This window comes from Budorcas taxicolor, chromosome 19, assembly GCF_023091745.1.
Source record: "Budorcas taxicolor isolate Tak-1 chromosome 19, Takin1.1, whole genome shotgun sequence".
In the NCBI taxonomy this organism is placed as follows: domain Eukaryota; kingdom Metazoa; phylum Chordata; class Mammalia; order Artiodactyla; family Bovidae; genus Budorcas; species Budorcas taxicolor.
This window is the reverse complement of record NC_068928.1, coordinates 34,495,167-34,515,132: the sequence shown is the minus strand read 5'-3', so window position 1 is coordinate 34,515,132 and position 19,966 is coordinate 34,495,167. Positions and strand designations below refer to the sequence as shown.

The 19,966-nt window shown below is 55.0% G+C and overlaps 1 protein-coding gene across 1 annotated transcript in view; it reads right to left on the bottom strand.

The window, feature by feature from the left end:
- The window catches only part of PEMT (phosphatidylethanolamine N-methyltransferase), a 35,455-nt gene extending 31,961 nt beyond the window's left edge, over nucleotides 1–3,494 (bottom strand). The window contains exon 1 of the mRNA XM_052658219.1: nucleotides 3,345–3,494. The gene's annotated coding sequence lies outside the window, so the exon portion shown is untranslated. The remainder of the gene's footprint in view (nucleotides 1–3,344) is intronic.
- Nucleotides 3,495–19,966: the final 16,472 nt, after the last annotated feature.

The following is a 19,966-nucleotide window of genomic DNA, read 5'->3' as shown; positions in this document are numbered from 1 at the left end:
TGGAAAAACCATAGCTTTGACTAGACAGACCTTTGTCGGCAAAGTGATGAATCCTACCAAACATTTAAGGAACAAAGAACCACAATTCTGCACAGTCTCTCCCAGAACACTTCCCAGCTCCCACTAAGAGGGCTGCATTCCTTTAATGCTATAGCTGGACAAAGACACTACAAGAAAACTACAAACCATACTCCTCATGAATACAGCCCTCCAAAACCCTGAACAAAATGATGGAAACTCAAAGCCTGCAATGAATACAAGGAGAACAGATCAGGACCAAGTTGGGGGTCACCCCAGAAATGTGGGGCTGGTGTAACAACCAACATCCCCACGGACAGACAGAAGAAGAAAAGCCATATGGCCATCTCAACAGAGGCAGGAGAAACCAGTGCTCTGTACACTGACATGACTTGCCAAATGTCTGGACTCTCACCCCAAAACACTGAAGACAAAAATTACATCCCTGAGAACTTCACAGAATAAGTTGTCCAAAGAAATGGCCTGATGTTTGTTCTGACCAATGTGATAATGCCAAGAGAATTTGAAAAATAACTCTTGTGTAGTAGGCAAACATCTCACCCGGGAAGGCAGCTCCGACATGCCCGTCACCCCCTGGGATTTGCCTCCCAAATGGTCACAGAGCAGTCACATACAGGGACTGTGCAGCCCAAGGGGGCCCGGCCCCCAAGCATGGGCTGGACGCAGCCTGAACCTTGCCTTCTGAGAACCACCCACCCTCAGTGTGGTCACCCGAACTTCACAGCTGACAGAGCTCTCATCTTACAGAGCAGGTAACTGAACGGCCCCTTTGGACACCTACCCCACCCACGCTCACAAGGGACAAGGGCTGGGGAACCATCTGGAAATGGGCATGAGCAGAGTCTCCGATTGTGCCCTGGCAGCCCAAGCTCCCCAAGAAGCTGGCACCATGAGGCACCATCGGAGCCCTTCTGTCCGGCTCCATCTCCCACCAGTCAGTGGGCTTCACGCGGCTGCTGAGCCAAGGAGGAGCCGAGCCAAGTTCAGGGTAGAGAGGGCCTTGGTCAATGAGGGTGCAGCAGGGACACTCCCCAGCCTGGGGGGCGGCAGGGGGTGGGGGGCTACTTTCTAAGCTAAAAACAAAGTCCTGATTCCAAACCCACTGCAGCAGGCCCAGGAGCTACTGGTCAAGCGCATTGTGCCCACGTCAGCAGGCGTGTGGCTGCTGGGGTCGTGCGGTAGTGCATGACAGAATCACATTTTTTTATGTATTGGGTCAAATATACTATTAAAAGTAACTTCACCGATTTCTTCTTAGTTGTTGAACTGTGGCTACTAGAGGAGTTTGGATTTTCACCATGACCGTGTTACCCCCACCACCACCCCCGCCCTGGCCATCAGACGGGGCTAGGTCAGCTTGGTGCCAGCCTGCAGCTCAGATGTGTTGGATGCAAAGAAACCATCCTGGAGACAATATCTCTCCAAACCAGAGATTCTGACAGAGGAGGGAGGAGGGCTGCCAAGAGGCACAAATAGACAACGCGGAATGTTGTTGGCAACAGGAAGCTTAACTGTACCAACAGGGGCAGCGGTGGGAAACGGAATGTTAGCCAGTGAGGGTCACCCTGACCCATCTCCCAAAAGCTCCCAGGTCAGTCCCACTGCACAGCCCCAGAGAGAAGGGGCTGCCTGCACACACCCAGGAAGTCTCCCCCTCCCCCGCTGCCAGGCCTTGCTCAGACCTTAACCTTGCAGGGGCTCCACTGTCCAAAGCCCTGAAGGTCTCCCCACCTCTAGTCAACGGTGCCCATCCTTCCACCCGGAGTTCGCATCCGTGAAGCAGCCACCCCAGGCTGGGCAATCCCGAAGGTCCCCTCTGGCATTCCAAGATCTCTGCCCTTCTCATCTGAGATCTGCTAGGATAGAAAGCATGGCACACCATGACCTCATGGGTTTTGAGTCCTCTAACGCCATCAGGAATCCAGTATTCAAAGGATGCCGTCAGATACATTCGTCCTCCCAGGGCAGCTGGTGATATTCACCTGGATCTGGGTGCCCATTACACCAGACAGCTTGCTCTGAACCGCCCAAGTCATGCAGAGTGACCCAGCACTTCACGGAAAGTTCTTCGAAATAATAAGTCTTCCTCCCCTCCTCTGCTTTCCTCCCATCCCCTTGGGCTGTCCGGCACTTCCTGGGGACAGACGTGAGGCTTCTCTTTGTTCCGGAACAAATCCACCTCCTCACGGCCTTGGCTCTGCCAGCCCTCCACCAGAGCACCTGACCCCCTGGCTTACCTCTCAGGGCTCAGATCAGAGGTCACCTCCTTAGGTAGGGGACGAGCTATCTCGGGATCGCAGTCCCCCTCCCCACCAGCCAGTCTCTAAAACAGTGTCCAATTTTATCTCTGGGAGAGAATTTTAGGTTTCCAGCCTCACTAGAGTGAAAAGTCAGTGAGAACCGACAAAGAATGTCACCGGCCATTCCAGTAAGAACAAAAGTTGCCCCATCAGGCCACTGGCCGCTGCTGCCAACCCAGGTGCGCCCTGAGGTGGTTTAAGATGGAGAAAAACAGGAGATTGGCCCCAGACAGGATGAGATCTAAGGAATAATTTCAAGGAGCCCAGACTCTTGCATCTTCCCAGATCCAGAAATGCGCTAAAATCATGAAAGAGATGTCTGTTTCGTGTGTGTGTGTGTGTGTGTGTGTGTGATTACCAGTAATCTTTTGATGTTCCACATGTTTTGGGGTTTTGTGTTTCCAGCAAAAACTTCTATATATCCTGGTTCCTCCCTAACCTCTCTGGAACAGTCTTTCAGAGCTCCTGAGAGGCTCTTTCCCGGGCTCCAGTCCGCAGGAAGACGCTAAACAGAACATAACTCACAACCCTGAGGTTGTGCGTTTTTCTTCGATGGACACCTGCTCTCGATCAAGACCAGCGGGACAAACGAATGGACCACAAAAGGTGGCCTCGAGCAGAGACCTATTTGGGGCTCCACCAGGAGTGCCAGACTCCGGAAACGTGTTTGTCTTGTCTCAGAGGCGGCTCCGAGGGAGGGGGCCGCGGGCCGGAGGGTCTCCAGCACCGGGTCCGCCCACTCCATCCCGGCCCGGCCCGTGCAGGGCTCGGCAGGTCGCGAACTCCCCGCTAGTCCACCGGGGAGGAGGCCAGTCCTCCGGCCTCGGCTAAGGGCGCCGCCCTCCCGGAGCCTCGAAATCCCGGGGTGCACAGGTGTACGCGCCCAGGCGCGGGGCCCTAGACACCGCCCGGCGCCCCGCCTCCGTTGCCTGGTAACGGCGGTCCCGCCCCCCGGCGTAGGAAGAGGCCCCGCCCGCGGCACCCCTCCCGCCCGGCGCCCGGTACCTTCCTGAAGTCGAGGTTGCCGAGGCCTCCGCAGCAGTCCGGCGCAGCCACCGAGCTGCGCACGGGCCCCGCCCGGCCCGGACTCGTTGGCCGCGGGTTGCCTTGCAGGGATCGCGCTGGGGCCTCGAGGAAGCCCCCGACACCCAGAACCGGCCCCATCGGGCCCGAGAAGCGCCGCCGGCCGGGGTCCTTTCGCCGTGACCCTGCTTCCTCGGCCTTCTGGGAAATGTAGTCCCCGTCCCCGCGCAGCGCCGAGTTCCCGGGCTCGCGCTAGCCTCTCCGGGAGCCGAGAACTACAAGTCCCAGGGCCGTGCGCGGCGGCGCTGGCCGGTCCCGAGGCTGCCACGCAGCCGCGGGGACCTCGATTGCCGGCCCCCGACCCCCAGTTCCCGGCTACCCACTCGGCCAGCCAACTGACCTGGCGTTCCTGTTCTTGGCCGTCGTCTGGCTGGAGGTCGCCAGCGGCGGGTCGTAGGTTTAAGTAGCGTGCTGCCTAGCACCTGAGGACCTGGACTTTGGCCGACTCAGCCCCTAGTCCTTCCCGGGGGGCCGACTGTGGCACGAGGGGGAGTGTTGAGGGGTGGGAACGCCCCTCACCTCCCGCTTCCAGTCGACGACCCTCCTCCAGTGGCCCTCGAGCACTCACCGGGGCTTCCCTCACTGTCCCTTGGGGTATGAGAGCCGAGCAGCAATAAATGGTTGCAAGCTGGGATGGCAAAACGGGGAGGTGAGGGGGCACTGCCCTGCAATGCTCAGGGAAGGACCCGAGGGAGGCCTGAGAGCTGGAGAAGGTGCCAGACATGCATATTTTGGGGGTAGGAAGGGGCTCACCTGTGCAGGTGCTAGGAGACAGGAGGGGTCCTTCAGAAATCCTGAAAAAGCTGGAGTAGTGGGTGGCGGGGGACAGTGGGAGGGAACAGGCTTTGGAAAGTAGGTGGGTTACAGGCTGGTTGGGTCTCTAGAGAGCCCTCTTTGTAGCTAGTTGCCACATACCTGGAAGCCTGGCAAGCCATCTGATTCCAGCCCACGCCTCTCTCCCTTGCTTCCCCTCCACCCTGCACCTGCCAGCACAGGGCATTTGTGAGCTGCCACCGTGTGCCCAATCATGTGCAACCTCCACAACACCCCTGGGATGGGGCAGAGGCAAGCCCACCATGATACAGGAAGGACGCTGGCATTGGTGTACACACCAGCTCCGTGGTTGTGGGCAGCTGTCAGTTCCTCAGAAGCACAAATGAGGTACCTGTTGGTAAAACCCACAGCACAGGACCTGACTGCTGGAAAGTGCTTGAGAACCACTAGCCACCACTGGGCTGGGTGCACAGCAGGTGCTGAAGGGCTGGTTTGCCCAACTACCACCTCGTGCAGCCTGTCCAGGCAGGGCCTGCTGGAACCAGAGCCGATTCTGGGGAGCTCACCAAGAGGGAGGGCCCCCAGGGGGCACTCCCTACCCACCACAGTCCATTTCACCCAAGCCCCAGTTTTCTCCCCACCTGGCCATTCTTTCCCCCCGCCCCCACCTTGTTCTTTTATTAAGCCAGGAAAATTAGTTTTTGTGTGCTTGGTTTATGTGGGAACAAAGAAAATGTCAGAGATCACAGCACAGCTGATGCAACCAGCAGAATCCACTCCAACCCTCCTAGAAAGGAGCACACCAAAGCTCAGAAACCGGACTCAGCTTCCAGTGTGGTCGGTGGATTGGAACTGTTCAGGTCAAGAACCTCCTGCTGAAGGTATCTGGGGCCAGAAGTCCAGCCTGGGCCTTTGAAACGCCCCGGTCTGAGCTTGCAGGGAAGCCACCCAGGCTGACTTCTTTCAGGGGCTATGCCTCCTCCCGCATCCCTGGCAAACAGAGAAGTCACTTCTGAGGCAGTGTGCTTCTCTGTGGACAAAGTATTTGTTCCAGATTCCGACCCAAAGTCCCTGTTTTTGGAGCTTTAACAAATAGCTCCTTTCTCCCCCAGCCGGCCCCACACCCGACCCTGGGGTTATCTCTCTTTACCCCTAGATGGCTCTCCACATATCCGGAGCTATTTATCATGAGCAGCTACCGTCACAGGCTCCAGGGCAAACGTCTCCAGATGACCTCTCTGGCCAGGAGTTTGACTTTTGCTGGGAGAGGATCAAAGCTAATGGCTATTTCTTCCAACTGTCCCCTCCCCCAGCGGCCCTGCATCTGAGCACCTGGCTCCTTTTATTACTAAAGCTAACATTTGCTTAACGGGTGGCCTTGGGTAAAGCCTAAATCGTTCCCTACTCTTGAGTCTCCTTTCTGTTCATGGAATCAGTCTGATAGAGAGCAAGGGGAGAAGGGGATGACAGAGGAGGAGATGGTTGAATGGCATCACCAACTTAATGGATGTTGTGCTTAACCGCTCAGTTGTGCCCCATGGACTGCAGCCCACCAGGCTCCTCTGTCCATGGGGATTCTCCAGGCAAGAATACTGGAGTGGATTGCCATGTCCTCCTCCAGGGGACCTTCCCAACCCAGGGATTGAACTCAGGTCTCCCACATGGCATGTGGATTCTTTACTGTCTGAGCCACCAGGGAAGCCCAATGGACTTTAGTTTGAGCAAACTCCAAGAGATAGTGGAGGACAGGGAAGCCTAGTGCACTGCAGTCCATGCGGTCGCAAAGACTTGGACTTAGTTTACTTATTTATTCTGTATAGTGTCAGTCCCCCCTCCCCCCACCCAGGAGAAGATGAGCTTCCAGAGGGCAGGGTTTTGTCTGTTCCTACACAACTCTCCCTGGCACCTGGCTCGTTCCTAGTTCCACGCATGAAGCAGGCACTCTGTAAGCAGTGAGTGAATGAGTCATTCAGCCACTCCCAAGTCTGGAGCATCCTTGGAAACAATCTCCCTGGGCCTCACAGACCCCATCTGTGGAATGGAGAGGGTGAAGGATCCTGTCTGTGTGGCCTCCGGCAAGTGACTGATCAACCTTCTCTGACTCTCAGAAGAAGAAATCTAACTGTAAAGACCAGAGCTAAGAAGTCAGCTCTTCCAAAGCTGCAGGCCCAGAGCCCAGTGCAATTTTCTTTGAGCCGCAGAATAGGAGGGAGGGAAAGTGGGAGGGAGGGGAAGAGAGAGGGAGGGGAAGTGGACTCACGTGGGAAGTGCCATGATCACACAGCTGAGTGAGTGGCGGACTTGGAACCTGCCAGCCTAGAGCAGGTGACAGAGGAAGCCCAGTTTGGGAACCCCTGCTGGAGCCAGCACTGGTTCGGACACTCAGTGCTCAAACCCATCTTGTTTCTGCCCTCTCCTTGGTTCCTTTTCACACATGCCGCTGCCCCCATCATGGGCCAGTTAAAGCCGTGTCTTCTCCAAGAAGCCTCACTGCTCCTGTAAGAATGAGGGCAGAGTGTGATCCTCGCTCCGAGGTCCCGTGTGGCTCGGGCACAGCCACTCTGCAGCCCTTCTTGCTCCCTGTGCTCCATGCATACCCGTCCCCTTCTTGGAGAGTGAGGGCATGTCCTGCACCTGCACACGCTCAGCACCAGTCAGCTCTCGTCAAAGACACAAGTGAATGACAAAGGTCAAAGCTGCATTTCAGTCCAGGGAAGTTATCCCTCAAAGATGGAGGCAAAGAAAAAGTGTTTTCAGACAAAAGGAACAGGATCCCAGCTGGGAGCCCGGGGATGCAGGAAGGAGTGAAGAGCACAAGAAAGTGAATCTGATATTAGATGTTTGTAACAATAATATCTTGTGGGGGTTAAAATATTTACCTTGGTAACGGAGCATAAAGGTCAGGGGAAGCCCCATAGGGTTTGGTCTCCACAGAGCCTCCTCCCATCAGCAGAAGAACATGTGATCTTATCAAGGTCACTCAGAGCATTTCCCCAAATCGACCCACCACTGGAACATAAAGCAAATCTCAGCAGAATTGGAAGAACTGTGATCACACGGTTTATTCTCCCAAACAGTGGGATTAAGCCAGAAAACAGGAAGACAACTATCAGTTTCCCTGATAGCTCAGTGGGTAAAGAATCAGTCTTCAGTGCTGGAGACCTGGGTTTGATCCCTGGGTTGGGAAGATCCCCTAGAGAATGAAACAGCTGCCCACTCCAGTATTCTGGCCTGGAGAATTCCACGGAGTAGACATATACAGTCCATGGGGTCGCAAAGAGTCGGACACAACTCAGTGACTTTCACATCCCAACCTTTGGAAACTAACCAAAACATTTTACTTAAACCCCAGTGATGCTTTCCAGGTGCTTCTACCTGGGCCAGCTGTCCAGGGACCAACAAGAACTTTACCTGGAGTGATTAGAGCAAGGAGACTCTAGGAAAAGCAGCTTTTCCTGTTTTAACTCCAGATTCCAGGAGCGAGCGAGGAGAGGGGCTGGGGAAGAGCACTGGGTGCTCTGAGGGCTGCGGGACTCAAGAAGGGACTTCAAGGAGCTGATCAGGTGTGGGAACCCACAGTCCTGGCCCAGAGCTCAGGACGACTGGGACACCAGCAGGTCTTCAGGCTGAAGACCCTGCCGCCCGCCCCGAGGGCACATGCACAGGAAGGAGGCAGAGCAGGGCTAGAAGCCCCTGGTCAGAGCCAAGGCTCGGCAGTGCCGCCTGTGCGCAGGGTTGGCTCGAAGTGTGGGATCTGGCTTAGGGCCGTTTCCTTAGCAAGGGACTCCAGGAGTTAAGAGGACTCAGTCAGTCCAGCTGCGTCCACAGGCCTGTGCCTGGCTCACTCATCAGCATGGTCTCCTAGTATTCCAAACACACTTACGTTAACTTAATAGTTGAATAATTATACCTTATTTAACTTGTCTTTTCCCCCATTGTTTGTGATGCTGGCCATTTTCCCATGGGCTTTTCTTTTTGATCAGAATAGTGTTTAATTTACAGTATTTACCAGCGCATCTCCTGGGCCTTCTTTCCAAAAAACCCATGAGCTTCCATCTCAGCAAATACATGAACTTTTTAATTAAATGAATTGGGCCTTTGTAATTTTTAAGTGATTAAAAGTTTGTTTTTACCTTGCAAATTTTCTAACCTACAAAAAATTTGCAAAAATTATGAAATAAACACCTCCATATCCTTCACCTGGATTGACCCCTTATCATTCCTCAGCATTTTTTTTTTGGGGGGGGGGCCGTGCTGCTCGGCATGTGAATCTCGACCAGGGATCACACCTGTGCCCCCTGCAGTGGAAGCATGGCATCTTAACATCTGGACCACCTGGGAAGTCCCTTCATAAAGTTATTTTTATATGAACTATTTGAGCATATGTAGCAGACTCTACACCCCTAGGCCCTTCCCTGAATATCTCCTAAGAACAAAAACATTCTTCTAGGAAACCTCGATACAGTCGTGTCAGAATCAAGTTTATGGTTGATCCAGAGCACGGCTAACACCGAGGCCCTGTCAACATTCCACCCACTGTCCTGTTATGTAGACCGGCCCTCGAGTGGGTTTGTCTGGAGGTGTTGGGGCCAGAGTGCCTTCTCAGTGCTGTGTCCTCCGAGCCTGCATCCAGCTGCCCTGCCTGTTGCTCGAGCTTGACCTCTGGGCACAGGCATCTCCTCCGGAGAGATGCGAGGGTTCAGAGCACTGCTGTCCAGAGGCCGGGAGCTGACCCGACAGCAGCACCCGCCTGCCCTGCGGGGACCAGGCACACGAGCTTTGCACTCACCTGCTGACTGATCCCAGGAGGATGCCCCAGCCTCCCCAGGCCCCCAGGTCCTCATGAGCTTGTCATGAGGGTCAAAGGCAGGAGCCCTTTATTTGGCTCCAGGCAGATGACTTCTGCTGACCGTTGGACGCTCAGGAAGAAGACAGGGTGAGCTGGGGCACTGGGGAGGCTCCTCCAGTGCTGATGACCCTGAGTGGATGGGCAGTGTCCCGGCACCCAGAGGCCTGCAGGTGGCACCGTGGGGCACAGAGCCACAGGACTGCACCCTGCTCATGGCCACTTCATGTTCCGTTCTGCTTTTTCAAACAGACTTTATTTTTCAGAGTCCTTTTAGGTTTGGAGAAGATTTGAACAGAAGGTACAGACAGTTCCCATATACTTAAAAAATGGTTTTGTACTGATATAAAAGCAATCATTTCAACCATGTTAAAGTGTGAAGGCAACTCTGAACTTCCAACTGGTCAGGAAATAGGATCTCACAACCCACATGGCACGGCCAAAAAATTTTAAAAATGAATAAAGTAACACTACTTCCAGATGCAAACTATTAACAGTATGTATAGGATGGATAAACAACAAGGTCTTACTATATAGCATAGGAACTATATTTGATATCCTGTGACAAACCATAATGGAATAGAAATATATATAAAAAAACAAAGTTTACAGTTAGGTGGCTCTAGCCCCTTCATCGGAGAAGGCGATGGCACCCCACTCCAGCACTCTTGCCTGGAAAATCCCACGGATGGAGGAGTCTGGTGGGCTGCAGTCCATGGGGTTGCTGAGAGTCGGACACAACTGAGCGACTTCCCTTTCACTTTTCACTTTCATGCATTGGAGAAGGAAATGGCAACCCACTCCAGTGTTCTTGTCTGGAGAATCCCAGGGACGGCGGAGCCTAGTGGGCTGCCATCTATGGGGTCGCACAGAGTCGGACACGACTGAAGCGACTTAGCAGCAGCAGCAGCACCACCTTCATGGTGTTGTGTGACCGTCATCACCTCTCTTTTCAGAACATCCCTGGCATTCTCAGGGAAGCCAGAAGCCATTGGCAGTCACTCCCCATCCTGCTTCTACCCCTGCAACCTCTGATCTATATTCTGTCTCCAGGGGTTTGCCTGTCCTGGAAGTTTCATACAAACAGCACCAGGCAACAGGTGACCTTTTATGTCTGGCTTCTTCCACTGAGTGTGATGTTTGTAAGCTTCACGCCCATGGTGGCGGGTGTCTATACTTCAGTCCTTTTCACAGCTGAATGACAGACATCCAGCCGTGCGGCTGGACACACATTTCTGATCACCTGCTGATGGACGCCGGGGCTGCTTCTACCTTCTGGTGGCTGTGAGCAGGGCTGCTGTGGACATTCATGCACAGGTGTTTTCTAACGGACACTTATTTCTCCTGGATGTGCTCCAGCAAGGAAATTGCTGAGTCACGCAGCAACTCTGTATTTAGCTCTTTGAGGGACTTCCAGACCATTTTCTGCAGCAGCTGAACCACTTCACGTTCCTAGCCGCAGCACTCAGGGGTTCCAGTTTCTCCACATCTTCCATGCCGGCTCCCTGGTTTTGTAATGACTGCCGTTCTCACAGGGGTGGGGTAGTGCCTCGGTGTGGTTTTGGTTTGCCTTTCCCTGATGTCTAAAGAAAGCTCTGAGCTCTGCAGACACGTCTGTTCAGCTCCTTTGCCCATTTTTAACTGAGTTATTGCCTTCCTATTATTGAGTTCCAAGGTAAGGGGTAATCACACATCGGAGTCTTTAAAACAGAAGGCAGGACATCTCAGCTTCCATCGCCGGACACGAGCTCCTGCTGTGCAGGCTGCCCTTCTCCCCCATATCCAGGGAGGATAGAGCACAGCTTTCCCTGGGAGGTTCAGTTCAGTTCAGTTGCTCAGTTGTGTCCCACTCTTTGTGACCCCATGGACTGCAGCACACCAGGCTTTCCTGTCCGTCACCAACTCTTGGAGCTTGCTCAAACTCATGTCCATCGAGTTGGTGATGCTATCCAACCATCTCATCCTGTCGTTCCCTTCTCCTCCTGCCTGCAAACTTTCCCAGCATCAGAGTCTTTTCCAATGAGTCAGTTCTTCTCATCAGGTGGCCAAAGTATTGGAGTTTCAGCTCCAGCATCAGTCCTTCCCCTGGGAGGTTGCTTCCAGGAAAACCCAAGGTCTTCCACCCAATCCGGGGCTCTTGAAAGTGTTTCCCAGCCAAGAGCTGCCCTTCCTCTAAGCGTCAGTGCTGCTGCCGCTTCCTATGAACACAGAAATAGCTACAGTGGCTTCTTTTTCTTCCAGTCACTACACATGACTAACTCGTGATTTTCCATTTCTCATTAGATTTCTTTTCCAGACCCCTTCCACCTGCCGAGCTCCTCACCTGGGGTAGAGTGGTATCTTCCAGCACCTCGCCCCCAGCCCTCTCTACTCCCTGGTCCCCCACCCAGCGACCTCTGCTCCTCCCCTCCCCGCAACACCACCACAAGGAATCAGTCCTCACCTCCTGAAACTGTTCCTCTGGGACTCAGGTCTCATCACCTCCCACCTGCACAATGGAGGCGGCTGGCCTCCCCAGCCTCCCTCCCCCATTTCCAAAGCATCCTCCACCGACAGCAGGTGGCCCTTGTTCAGAGCCCTGCAGTGGCTCTGGACTGCTCAGACAGAAACCCAGGCCTCCCAGGGTAGCACAGGCGATCCGCCATGAGTGGCCTCCTTCATTCACTGGTTCATTTAGTTTTCTGAGCACCTACTGTATGCGAGGGCCTAGGACACAGTGGACAAAGGGCCAGGGAGCTGAGCCCTTGGCCCTGCCTTTGAGACACCTCCAGTCCTTTGGAGACCCCATCACAATGCCGATCTCACTCAGTTACTGTGTTATCTATGACTTTCTGGGAAATGAACTGCCATCCTGATGTTCCTTCTCCTGTCGTAGGCGCAGGGAGAGTACCCTAGACCTGACCCCCCGCCTTGCACCCCTACCAGGGAGGAGGAGGCAGCTGCCTTCTCTCTCCAAAATTCCACCCTCTACAAGTCCAGGCTTCTCCATCAGGGGACACTGGGCACCATCTGGAGACATCCGTGGTTGCCACAGCTGGGAGGTGCCATGGACACCGGTGAAGCTGGGATGCTGCTCAGCCTCCTACAACGCGGGGTCCAGGCCCAGAGCCAGGGGGTCGAGGAAATTTCCAACGTGGGCAGATGTCCATCCAGGTATGGGTAGGGCAAGGGCAGTCCTGGGTCCTGTGGGCACTCACTGGGAGATGCAGGTGCATCCAGGGCACAGGGGCACAGGGGCTGGGGCACGTGATCAACTTCCAGCAGAGGAGCAGGAGGAGGTGATACCCGCTTGCCTTCTGTCTGGCCCATGCAGGGCTGCCCAGGGCAACCCTGTGTGGCTTCCTGCCCTCTGCTCCCATCCACGCAGGGAGTCCCTGAGATGCTGGTGTAAACCAGGCCCAGACCTGGACCCAGACATTCCTGGAGCTGCACAGGCCTCATGTGTGCAGGGCCAGGTCCCTGGGCTTTTACAGCTGAAGCTTTAGGGCCACACTTTGACCCTGAGAACCCCACCCCCATCACACTCTTGTGCAGGTCTTCCAACCCTGGCACATGAGCACGAAGGTAGAGTTAAATCTGATTTCCTAAAGAAAAGGGATTTCCTGCCCCCTGAGAACTGGGAGCAGTTCAGATCAGTTACACAACTTGTTGCCTCTTTTGGTGGCCCATGACACCCTGAGGGGTAAGTCTAGGTGGGTCTGAATCACCCCCACCTCACCAAAGTCCAGCAGAGGCCTTAGCCCAGGGCCATCCCAGGAGCTGTTTGTGGACCTCTGAGCATGGATGGGCCTCACAGCTGCCCACCTGGCCTTCATGTCTGTATCAGTTAGGAGGAACACATTTAACTGCAAAGCACCAAATTACAACCAACAGAAGCAAACAAATGGATAGGAAGTTCTTTTATCCCCATTAACACAACTAGAAACAGGCAGTTGCTAGCATAGGAATCTTGACTCCACTATCCCTAATACAACTGACCTCTCAGCCTTATGCTTTGACTTCACAGTCACAAGATGGCTGCCATAACTCTAGTCATCACACCTGGGTTCCAGGCAAGCCAAAGGTAAAGGAAAAGTCAAGAGCTGCAGTAGCTGCACCTGTTTTCATCAGGTAAGCAAATGCTTTCCCAGAAATGTCTCCAGCATACTGTCACTTTAGGACTGATGGGCCAGAACTGGGTCACACGACCAGCATTAAAAACTGGGAATTGGATGACAAAATGATCATGATTGGCTTAGAGCACTGTATCAAAAACTAGTCAAAAGGAATAGGTGTTAGGAATGAGACCAATGGTGTCCGCCTCAATTTCCAGTCCTATAGTTGGGGCTGCTACTGAAAAGTCCGCTTCTCCCTCATGCTTGCTCCTCCCGGGCCCGAGGCTCTGTGGGGGTAAGTCAGGGGAGAGCCCATGGCTCCTGTGCCTACCCTCCCCTGTCCACCTGCAGCTCCGTCCTGTGCATCTTGCCAGGAAGCCTTCAGTGTATCCTCGACACCTGTCCAGGAGGCCTCTCCCAGCAGAGATCATCCAGTCACTCGGCGACGCTGCACTGCATCCCCAGGAGAAGGAAGGATGGTCCGTGAGTCACTGCCCAGCAAAGGCTGGGTCAATGGATTCTGCAGAATAAACACAGCATTCCCAGTTACTCCATCTGAGCAACTGTCACATCTCCCCACAAATAACTGTGGGGCTTACATGTAGAATCTGGAATTCTAAAGAAACAGACCTAAAAATAGCCAGAGGCGGGAGGACATGCTCCCAGGCAGACAACATTTAGACAAATATGAGGAGCAGAGAGAGGGGTTGGGGATGAGTCCAGGATAACGACAGCGGCTGGGGGCAGGGCACCTACTGTGTGCCAGGTGCTGACCTAGGTTCATCCAGGTACCAGGGCCTCACTGGGCCCTTCAGCCAGCTCAGGAAGCTCTGTCGTCTCTCTGATCCACAGACCGGACACCACGGCTGTTGGGGTGAAGATGTGAGCTCTGTGGTCCCCCAGCTTGTCATTCCCTGGCTGTACATGAGCCCTGTGCCTCAGTATCCTCATCTATAAAATGGGATGATAGCACTACCTACCTCCTAGGCTCACTGGGAAAACTATGTATTAGTATCAACACAGGTAAAGTGCTCAGAACAGGGCTGGCAGGAAGTGAGCCCTTGAGCTGTGTGACCGGAACAAATCCCCCTAAGCCTAGGTTTCCGCATCGATTCAGTGGTGGTAGGATTTCCCTCCTCGTGTGATTGTTGAGATAGTGGTCCAGGTGACATGTGAGCACAACACCCAGTGGCTGGTTTATGAGCCTGACCAGTTCCTTCCCACCCATCGCTGTGCTGTTATCACCCACTCCACAGCTGGCCCCTCCAAACCACCCTGATGACAAGTTCCAGCTCTAGGCTGACCTCACAGAAACAAAAGAAGTGTTTAAACACACCTCTATGGCTGGGAGGAGGCGGACACGCACAGTGCTCACTGGGAGGTGGGCCGTCCACTCTCAGGTCCTTTCTGTGGGATGTGTATTGACTAGAAAGTAAGCATATCTGCTCACTCACACCTGGGGGTGGCCCAGGTGAGGATCTGGGGGCCAGGTTTGCAGGAGGCAGAGGGGCAGCCCTGGTTATATCACAGGCAGGAGGACTGGGCTATGCCATGAGGTGCCGAGAGGATCACGCCCTAGGGTCCTTGCACTAACACCATCGGCCCCCTTGGCTGTGACTAGAGACTGCCCGGGCAGGTGAGCCATTGGGCCGTGTCCACCCCTGTCCCCAGATCAACACCAGGTGCTTGTCCTGCAGCTGCTGCCGCCCCCCCACCCACCCATTCCCTACCCCTCACCTGGCCACATTGCAATTGCCCTGGCCCACATGGGGCTCAGGCTGGGTGTCCTTGGAGGCAGACTCCAAGATGAGGCCTCCAGAGCAGTGACTTCTGTGGGAGGTGGCTGCCGCTCCCAGAAGCGGTGGGAGCAAGCTGAGGCTGGCGGGGTGTGCTGGCCAGGCACTCAGCATCAGATCCTGAGCCCCAGGCAGCGCCAAAGCTCAGCGTCCAGGCGGGCGGGCCCAGTTCCCAACTCTGCAGCCTCCTGGCGGCTCACCCTGGGCTGGTTGCCAAGCCTCCTCCACTAGAAGGTGAGCTAAGCCTGGGAGAGCAGACGTAAGTAAGGGCTGCAGGTGGAACCCGGGCGTCAACAGCGCTTTGGAAACTGACGGAGGGAGTCATCGCCAGGGGAGCAGCGCCACCTGGTGGACAGCGGGAGCATGACCGGCACTGGCCGCCGGGTGGCGGTGGCGGTGGCGGGCCGGGGGGGGACCGGTCCCCAGTGCCCTCGCCTCGCCCTGGTCACCAACACTGTCTGGTTGGTTCCTCTTTACTTTCTTTCTGACGATGCTTCCTGGGGTTCCGCCCCTCGCGGACACCACCCAAGGTCCCAGTCTGGGTAGGCCCTTCAAGCTCAGGGTGCCTCTGACTAGTGGGCCCCGTGCAGCCCTCTCCCTACCTCAGTGCTGACGACCAGCAGGCGTGTCACTGACGAGATACAGACGCAGCCACGTGCCTGGCCAGCCCAGCGATGCCCGGGGTCCTCCCCGCTTTCACTTCCAGAAGCCCGGTGTGGAGGATCAGTCACAGGCAGGCCAGCAAACCTGTGAATAACCAGCAGGTGGATACAGCATCTCTGGGACTGCTGGGCTGTGTCGTGGTCCTTAACCCTCAATCTGGACTTGGTTCTGTTCCCTTTCAGGAATCCCCAGGCCCAGGAAGCCAGGATGCTGGAGGAAGTCTTCAGTGTCCTCTCATCCTGTCACGCAGGCAGGTGGCCCCTGCTCCCTGGGGTAGCTGACTGACCGGGAATGATGATGACCATCACCGTCCACGTGTCTCTGTGTCCCCTCTTCCCCTTCTAAGGACTCCAGTCATTGGATTCACGCCTAAATCCACGGCGATTTCACCTTGAGATCGTTACTTGATTACAGCTGCAAAGACCCCATTTCCACAGGAGGTCACATCTGGGGGACCAGGGGAACATGAATTTGGGGGAGTGGGCACTGCTGAACCTCCACAGCCAGGATCATCTCCCAATCCCCCACCTCTCCCCAGTTTGCCTCCCTCTCCAGAGCCAACCCTTAGCCTGCCCTTCCTCTTGGCTCCCTCTTACTTTTGCCCCCTGCCCACTCAGGCTTTTCTTCCCTCCCACCAGTCACCCCCAGCCTCATTCTCTGCCTCTTCTGTTGGCAGCGGTACCCTCCTCCCCACCCCCACAGTGGACCAGAGTCAAGGGACCCTCAGCACCATTCCTGCCTCCTTCTCTGCCTCCCTGGACAGAGGCGGAAGCTGAGACCCTGCTCCTGATCCCGTGCAGCTAGGTTCCAGGTTAGAAATTGGCCCGACCATACAGTGTGCTGACCCCCAAGACCAGAAAGGAGAGTGAGCAAGGGGCTCCTTCCCGCCTTAGGCGTTTGCTGCTGCCGCTGCTGCCACCCAGCCTCCAGGGTCCAGGCTTGTGAGTGTTGGGGGGCTGCTGTAGTGGCAAGAGGGTCCCTGGTTCCCCACTGTCCGGGTCATAGCAGAGCTGGACAGTCCATTCTGTAGCCTGACTCTGTGAGCCAGGTGACAATTTGACAATTCAGTTCTAATTGCTGTGTTAGTTAGGACAGGTGAGGCTGTGCTGCGATAGCAGGCAGCCCCGAGATCTCAGTGACTTTTAAGCCTTAAAAGAACAAAGATTGAGCAATGACTTTTATTTTTTTTTTTTTTTTGCTGCACTGGGAAGCATGTAGGATCTTCGTTTCCTGACCAGAGATAGAACCCTCATCTCTTGCAGTGAAAGCATGGAATCTTAACCACTGGACTGCTTGGGAAGTCCTGAGCAATGACTTTTTAAATACATCTCCAAGTCATGGTCAATCAGAGAAAGAATTTATGAGTTGGGCCTCGCTGAAATTTAAAACCTCTGCTCTGTGAAAGGCACTGTCAAGAGGATGAGACAGGCAGAAAGGAGGAAAAGGAGATGACTTCTCAGGCTGCACGTCTGACCCGAGGAGCTGGGAGACACCCCTTATCAGAGTCAACCCAGGGCCCAAGCTGAAGGGGCTCTGCCCTGGTGAGGGCGGGCAGCTCTGGGCAGAGGGAGAAGGGAACTGCAATCCTGGTCTTGAAGCTGCTTCCTGAAGGCGGTGTCCCCACTTCTGTTCACGTTTCGTTGACCAGAGCCAGTCTCCTGCCACCCTGACATCAAAGCAAGTGGGGCATCCACGCCACCTTACCTGGTGCAGGGAGGGAGCCAGGGCCCCTGTGACGGCCACATGCCACAGTCTGCCGGTCCACACGGAACACTGCCTCATGCACACTCGTGCACTCACACACACACAACTCCTCGGCACACCCAACCTGTTTGATCGGTTGATCAGCTGATCCTCAGGTGTTGAGAGCAAGGACCCTCAGTTTGAGGAGGGAATTATTTCCTAAGCAGTTGATCGAACATTTACTGAGAAATGGCTCTGCTTGCGGAGCCAGATTGAGGCCCCGGCAGCCAAGCTTGTGCCTCTGGACCTCCTCCTGGCTCTAGCAAATGGTAGGAAGTGGTCAGCATCAGCCTTTGTGACCAGATCTGTACAGTGTAATGACATACAGTTAAATTCACCAGGTTTTAGTGTATGCGTCTATGTTGTGTGCTGCGCTTAGTTGCTCAGCTGTGTCTGACTCTGCAGCCCCATGGACTATAGCCTGCCAAGCTCCTCTGACCATGGGGATTCTCCAGCAAAGAATACTGGAGTGAGTTGCCATGCCCTCCTCTGGGAGATCTTCCCAACCCAGGGATGGAACCTGGGTCTCCTGCATTACAGATTGGCCTTCCCCCACGCCCAGGCCCTGTCTCGTTCTCTGTCCCTGGCATCTCCATTCACCCAGAACATCACGTGAATAGAATCACACAGTCTCCAGCCTCGAGATCTGGCTCCTTCCACCCGGCATAGTGCGTTCCCGGCTCAGGGACAGCTCTGTCTGCACTGCAGTTCATTCCTTTTTATTGCTGAATAATATTTCATTGTATGGATGTGTCACGTTTGGCGCGTCCATTCACCAGTTGACGAACATTTGGGTTGTTTTCAGTTTGGGGCAATTATGAGTAAAACTGCCACGAGCATATGTGCGGACATATGTTTTCATTTCTCTCGGGTAAACACCTAGGAGTGGAAAGGCTGGATCGTATGGGGAGTGTATATTTAACTGTATAAGGAGCTGCCAGACTGTTCTCCAGAGTGACTGCACATTTCACGTTCCCGCAGCCACGTGTGAGCGCCCCCGCCATCCGAGCCCTGGATCCTCACCGGAACTTGGTGTTACCCGTTTTCCCTCATGGCCGTGTTGGCAGCTGTTGTAGGCATGGTTCCCACTGAACCTCTTCTTTGGGAAGCCATCTACCTGGACCTTTGCTCGTCTCAGCTGGGTTATTCATCTTCTCACCGAGTTGGGAGGGTTCTGACTTCACCTAGGAGAGCAGAGCGTGCAGAGGGGTCTGAGCAGAGTCACTCTGGGCAGGAGGGGAGGAGAACTGTCTGCCACCAACACCTTTTGCCACTCACCTCTTGCCCACCCCGCCTTGCCGTTCATCTTCCACACCAGTCCCCAGGCTCACTGGGCCATTCCAACGTGAAGAGCTGTCCAGGCTTCTTTAGCCTGGACTAAATCCCTTCTCCCTGCCTGGCATCCAAGCCCTGGCCTGCCCAGTCCTGTGGACAGCCCTGGTCGCTCTCCCCACTCCCATCACCACCTGTGACCTGGCAGCCCCTCAGGCTGGAGCCCATGGTGCTCCAGTACAGCAGCCCCGCCTCAGGGCCCTTGCACTGGCTGTTCCCTCTGCTTGCCTGTCCCTCCTTCCTCAGGCCACTGCTGGCAGCCCTGCCCCCACCACCCCCATCACACCGGGCACTCATTAGCTGACTTGGTCTGTCCACCTCTCCTTGGACTGAAGATGCCCAGGAGAGGACCTGAGATCGCTGAGTCCTCAGGGCCTGATGCAGAGTCAGCCCTCAATACACACATGCTGAATGAATATGTGAAATAGCGGGTGAGACTGCCTTTCACAACGTGCTATGTCCACAGAGGAAACTGTGGCTCAGAAGGGGAGGGGTGACCACAACGGCCGTGATCAGACACCTGGGCTGCCGCTTGTCCACACCACCTCTGGCCAGGGACCCAGAAACACAGAACGCACACCTGCTGCCCACATGTCATGACGGGTACACACTCACAGCCTCACGCAGACATCTGTTCACACACTCATACACATGTGCACACAAACCACGCATGCCTGCCTCCCAAGCACAGGCCCGGGTGACTTACAGCCCAGGACTGCACGGGCTTCCGTCACCATGACAACGGATAGCGCCAGCTTGGGTGTGAACAGCAGCCAGGAAGGACTTGAGCAGTGCATGTCAGGGCTGTGGCAATGGTCCCAGGCTCTCCACAGCCTGGCGCCAGCCCTTCCTGGGGACAAGATGGCCTCTCAGACGTGTGGAACCTGAACTTGTTCATCCACTTCCGGGGCAAGACGCCCACTCCCCAAGATCTGTGCCAGGCGCAGCGTGGACCCAGCACTTCACACATGTGCTCTCCCTGACTCCTCACTGTCCTTCAGATGAGCACTGCCAGGGAGCCCATGCCACAGGTGATGAGCTGAGGCCCAGAGATGGAAAGTCTCTTGCTCAGGGTCACACAGCAGTTAGTCAGCAGGGCTGAAAACTGGACCACTGCCTTGGGCCTCATCTCAGCCAGCACGGATTCTCCAGCAGCAAGCAACCTGGCCACCCTTTGCAAGGTAGTGAGCTCCCCATTATGAGTGGCGTTCAAACAGAAGTTGTCAGAGTTGCTATGGAAAAGGATTAGGCACTAGAGGAAAGGGGTTGGATGAGATGGCCTCGCATTAGTCTTTG